Below are 6,410 nucleotides of genomic sequence, written 5' to 3'. Positions count from 1 at the left end.
AGTTAAGAGTGCTAGATTTCATGGAAGAAATATTCATTCTAAGAGAAATAATTGATCCTCACTAAAATTAAGAACTTTCACGCTGAGCTGGATGGTGGTGGTGTGTGTTTTCAACCCAGAACTTGGGACACAAAGGCAGGTGAGTTTGTGGTAAACCTGCTGTACAGATTGATCTTGAGGACAGCCAGGGTTATGCAGAGAAATTGTATGTTAAAAAAACAAAGAAAACAAACAACCCCAAAACAAAAAATAACATAGAAAATATTTTATTTTTCTGTAGCAGTTCCTGATTCAACAGTGAAGAAGCAATCTAAATCAATTATAATCCAAAAGGCAATATCTCCCAGAGTATATTTTTCACTGTTACAGTCCAGGTTACACAATGTATACACAAAGGAAAGGAGTTATAGTTAACCAGTTAAACTAGTCAGGTGGTTAGCTTGTAGATGGCCAGCATTACAACACTGTAGAGTGTCTTCTTCCATGGGTTAGCATAGCCCATTCTACCTCAGATAAATGCATTTGTATATCGTCAAATATTAACATTCCTGAAGAAGAGAAAGGACTTGAATTTAATACTGAGTCAGAAGCAGTTGTTGTACCTGTCTGTGAATCATGGCAGGCTGCATACTGAGGAAATTATCAGTATCGAATTTAGGTGGAGAAACTGGGATAACCAGAGGTAGGCAAGTGGACCAGATAATTGGTTGTAAAATATCCAGTTTCCACTCTGATCCTGACAAGTTTAGTCGCCTGGAGATCAGTAAGGTTGAATGTACCAGAGAACACTAGTGGTCTTAGCAGCAGGAAAAATCTAAAATGAGACTGCCTGAATTCAAAAGGGAAATGTTAAAATAAAATAAAACAATAACAAAAAGCAATCTGACTTTCTCCAGCCCCTCTATGGTCCAGTAGCCTCCATGGCTTTTTAACACCAACAAACCACTAGTAAACACTACTGTTGGGCAGATTTGTGTGTTGCTATAAAGATGCCTTGATCATTTGCTTTCTTGGGTGTTATCCTTCATGAAGTTATTTCTCTCTTTTCCTTCTCTGTAAAATATATAAGACTAAACTTAAAAGCATTTTCTGAAGTGATACATGAGTCCCACCCTCTCTATATAAGATCTGTTTACCATGAGTCAGCCAAAATAAACTCTGCCTGACATTCTTAGGTTGGATTCTGAAAGAGGTGGTTTCTGTTGTCACTGGGGTGTCACTTATTTCCCCATTCACTAGCAGCACCTAGAACATGGCACTAGGGTACAAAGGCCAGTGGAAGTCCTCCTCTCTCAACTCATGGATGTATTTTCATAAAAAAAGATATTAATCCCAGCATCTATTCCACCTCTAGAGAACATGAATGCCAGCCTAGGCTCCTATACCTAACAAAACTCTCAATCACCATAGATGGAGAAAACAATATATACAACGACAAAGCCAATTTTACACATAATCTTTCCTTAAATCCAGCCCTACAAAGAAAAATAGGTGGAATACAACAACACAAGGAGTGAAACTACACCATAGAAGAAAAAAGAAAGTAATCTTACAACAAATCCACAAAAACATGCTTCCACCTCTAAGAATAAAACTAATAGAAAGTAACAATCACTTTACCTTAATATCTATTAATATGAAAATTAATATTACCATCATAACCTAATTGAATGAAATTCAAAAATATGAGGAATTAGAAATTGTCCGTTTTTCATTATGTTGTTCCTAATTTGGTAAATAGGATTAATAAGTCCAATATTGTATAATCCATATAGTCTTTCTTCTTGTTTATACATAACACTGTATTGCTGTGTGCCACATAATGGTCTTGAAAACATGGTTCCCCTATCTCAGCCTCTGTATTAGTAGGATTGTTTATTTGATATTTTTACACTATACTATGGTTTTCAGAACAGCTTAAATTTTTCAAAACTCTTTATAAACCAAAATAAATGTAGACAATTAATTTGGGAGGTGGCTTATAAGAGAACAGCAAAGAGTGAGACTAAAGGCTTTGCTTGATATTTATTATTATTGTATAAATTCTGAAGAGGACTTTATAAGTTACTATTATTCTAAGGTGAATGCTTTTGAAAAAACATCACATCCAATAAAACTGAATTCTATCATCAACTAACTTCTGTGACACTCTCCAAGCAGAACAATTCTTCATTGAAACAGTTGATCAATGACTTCATGGATAGACCATCTTAATAAACACCCATTCCATAAGTGAATGTACCCTGTTACATGTGGCCTGAGAATGACAACAATCACTCAAATCAAATAGCTTTGAACATAGCAGGAAATTAGTATCCAAAAATCATGCCTACAGTTCATTCCTTGCCACAGCAGATATAACAACTCTACCCTTAGTACTATGGAGGTAAAATACTTTGGTGATGTGAGGGACATTCAAGTACAGCCTTATTACAATGAAATCCAGTGTCCATAAATTGTTCTTCTTTTTTTCTTTTCTTTTTTTTTGTATCACAGTAAGCCAAGATTTTTTTTTTAATTTTACAATTATTATATACTTTCTTCGTTTACATTCCAAAAGTCCCCTCCCGCCTCCCCCCTTACCTCTCCTTGATCCCCAACATACCTACTCCCACCTACATTCCCTAGCAGTACCCTGAGCTGAGGCATATAACCTTCACAAAACCATAGGCCTCTCTCCCCACAGATGGCCTACCAGGCCATCTCCTGCTACACATTCAACTAGAGACATGAGCTCTGGAGGTACTGGTTAGTTAATATTGTTGTTCTTATTTAGGGTTTCAAACCATCTCAGTTCCTTGGGTACTTTCTCTAGCTCCTCCATTGGGAGTCCTGTGTTCCATCCAATAGATGATTGTGAGCATCCACTTCTGTATTTGCCAGTCACTGGACTATCCTCACACAAGACAACTTCAGGGTCCTGTTAGCATAATCTGTAAGTCAAGAATTTTAAGATCTCCTAAAAACACAACAAACAAACAAACAAACAAACAACAAACAAACCAAAAGACTATTTATGTTCACCAAAAAAACTAATAGTGATATATTATTTTAATATATCATACAGTTAATATATTTGCAGTTATTTAAAATTTATGAGAAAAAAGAATTTTCAGTATTGCTGCAGACAAATATATAAATTGATTGTTGTTTCTATCAAACAACATTTTTAATATTCATTTTTATTGTTACAATATTTTATAAATATTAAGGAACATGATAAAAAATGGAAGGTTGATAGGTTTTGAGTGGGCATCAGCTGGAGGAGTTGGGGTACAAAATAAAAAGAAGAATGTGATGTAAGTCTGTTTACTCAAAATATGTTTTTAGATGTTAACAAATTCAGATAAATTGAAATTATGTATATTTTCTTATCATAATGCAATAAAAATTAAATCAAAATATATTTCTAGAACTGGTGGGATTGCTCAGCAGTTATGAGAACCGGCTATTATTTTACAGTTCCTGAGTTCAATTCCCAGCAACAACATGGTGGCTTACTACCATATATAAAGTGATCTGATGACCCCTTCTTTCATGAAGGTGAACCCATAAAAAGAGGACTCATACATTTTAAAAATGATAGACTTAAACACATTAAAATGTTTCTATTATTATTATTATTATTATTATTATTATTATTATTATTATTAAAGTGACTAACTACTTCCTTTCATTTCTTTCCACCAAACCAGCCTTGGAAATCTAATGCACAAGTAGGAAAACACTGCAAGTTAATGGGCGGAATGCTCTTGGGTACATGAAATACACACTAGACTAGTTGAAAAAATGGAAAAACTAGCTGTTAAGGGCAACTTTTGGTTAGGCAGTGGTGGTTCATGCCTTCAATCACAGCACTTGGGAGGCAGAGGACAAGGATTTTTGAGTTCAAAATCAGCCTGGTGTAAGTTCCAGGACAGACAGTGCTACACTGAAAAACCCTGTCTTGAAATTTAATAATAATAATAATAATAATAATAATAATAATAATAATAATAATAATAATAAAAGCACCTATTCTATGCAGAGGACCAGGCACAAAGCACCCACATTGTGGCTCATAACATATGCACAATCACAGTTTCAGAGAAACAGTGCTCTCTTTCAGCGTCTGTAGGCAACAGAGGCATAAGTGAGAGAGAGGGGCTGCTCAGCCTAGCACATAAGTGAGAGAGGGGACCTGGGCAGCCCAGCATATAAGTGAGAGAGAGGCCCTGCCCAGCCTAGCACATAAGTGAAAAAGAGGGCCTGCAAGGACTAACATCTAAGTGAGAGGGAGGTCCTGGGAAGCCTAGCACATAAGAGAGAGAAGGGCCCTGGGCAGTCTAGCACATAAGAGAGAGAGAGGACATGTGAAGCCTAGCACCTAAGAGAGAGAGAGAGAGAGAGAGAGAGAGAGAGAGAGAGAGAGAGAGAGAGAGAGAGAGAGAGAGAGAGAGAGAGAGGACCTGCCCAGCCTAACTCCTAAGTGAGAGAGTGGGCCTGAGTGGCCAAGCACATAAGTGAGAGAGAGAGGGCCTGCACTGCCTAGCACACTCTTCTATCAAGCTGAGGACTAGGAAAGTAGAGAAAGGAGAGTACCAGGGGTTGTAGGAAATCTGCATGTTCCCTTCTGAACTCTTAGGGCAGCATAGACTATTCTGGTGTGCGTGTGTACATGCAGAAGTCCACATTATTAAATGTTTATGCACATAAATAAATAAAAAACCAAAAATGCTTACAAGAGCCTCTACAGCTGAAATTAAGTAGAGCCATTTGCTGTATTTCATATGTTACATATTTGTTCTGGATTTTCAAGTTTGTAAGCACTTGTCAACCAACAAACTGGAAATCATTTGTCTTAAAGCCAGTAGATTACTCCCACCTTCTAAAATCTCCCTTCAAAGTACTTGGTATTCCGTGAACGCATGCGCAGGGTGTATTCAGCCAATCAGCACAGTCCTTTGGTGAGACCTATTTGCTCCAGCTGGCATCACAAAGGATCCTCTGAGGCTTCTGTCTGGGTGTGGCCCCTGACAACGGTTTTTTTTTTTTTTTTTTTTTTTTTTTTTTTTTTTTTTTGCCATTGAGGAGCTAAGCACAGAAGGGTGCGGTTTGGAAGGTGTTCTCCTCTTAGATGAGCTGTAAGTGATAGTCTGCCCTGATCAGGGTTGTTGGACAGTTAATCGAGGTGTGACAGGGTGGGGAATCTCAGGCCCAAGAGGCCACTATGTGAGGAAAAGCCTCCTGATCGCCATTTTCTGTGGAATCTGAGGGTGAATGGAAGGTGGAGGACCATATTCATGGAAGAGGATCGAACAGGTCAGGGCCATAGAGAATTGGGAACCCTTGGAAGAGAAAAGCTTGGGGCCTGGGGATAGGATCAGAGAACCAGCTGCAGGACTGTGGGTCAGGGAACAGGGAGCCATTGGTGAGATGCCTTGGCGATTGTCCTGTGTGATATTCAGGATCCCTTAGAAACACACTGAGGATTCCTCCCTCCTCATTGTCTTCTCTATGGTGTGTTCCTTTGGTATAGACTGTATGAACATTGCAGACAGTAGAATGGCATAGGAAGATGAATGAAAAGAAGAAGAGGAGATAATTGTAAGAGATTCATAAGTCATTGGGGATGGATTCTGACCACAGATCTTTCTGTCTCAGTCTCCCATGTATTGGGATTAAAGACTTGCACCACCAAGTTCAGCTTTTTCTCTCAGTTTAGTTTCTGTAGGATGGGATCTATCTTTGTAGTTTCAGCTGGCCCGGCTTGGCCTGGCCTTGAACTTACAATCTTCAGATGTTTGAAATCCTCGGCCTCCCCAAATCCCTAATTTCTCCAATATAAGGTCTTTCTGTGTGGGTGGTGGTGGTAGTTCATGTTTTTTTGTAGACTTAGTGGTGGATCTTTTTGATATGAATATACAGTTACCATGTTCTTTATCTTTCTGGATAGAACTGTGAGTTTACGTTAGACTGAGATAAACTGGTAAACAGAATTGCTGATGTTTTGTTTAAAAATATTCTGTGGGAGATAGGACCAAAATTCAGATACCTCAAAGGTTAAAGGATGTTGCTCATCGTTTTTTGGGAGGAGGGGAGGACTCATATGTTGAAGGTTGGCCAGTTTTTGTCTCTCTTTAAACTGAGAAATGGCAGACTAATAATTTAGGTTCTAAAGGAGGTTTTTAAAGAAGTGAGTTAAAGAAGTTTTTAAAACAAGTTGTGAGGGAGAGGGACATGATAAATGGGATACACGGAGGAAATGGTACGGGTAAGTGTATATATATATGCATCACCATATTGAATATGTACACAGAACTCTCTGATAAAGGCAATTGATTAAAAATATACATGTTAAGTAAAAAAAGAAATGATCTTTCATTGAGCTAAAATAATTATTTGATTTTTTGTTATTTTTAATTATTTAA

The sequence above is a fragment of the Mus musculus genome, chromosome Y, assembly GCF_000001635.26.
Source record: "Mus musculus strain C57BL/6J chromosome Y, GRCm38.p6 C57BL/6J".
Lineage (NCBI taxonomy): Eukaryota > Metazoa > Chordata > Mammalia > Rodentia > Muridae > Mus > Mus musculus.
This window is presented reverse-complemented; position numbering follows the sequence as displayed.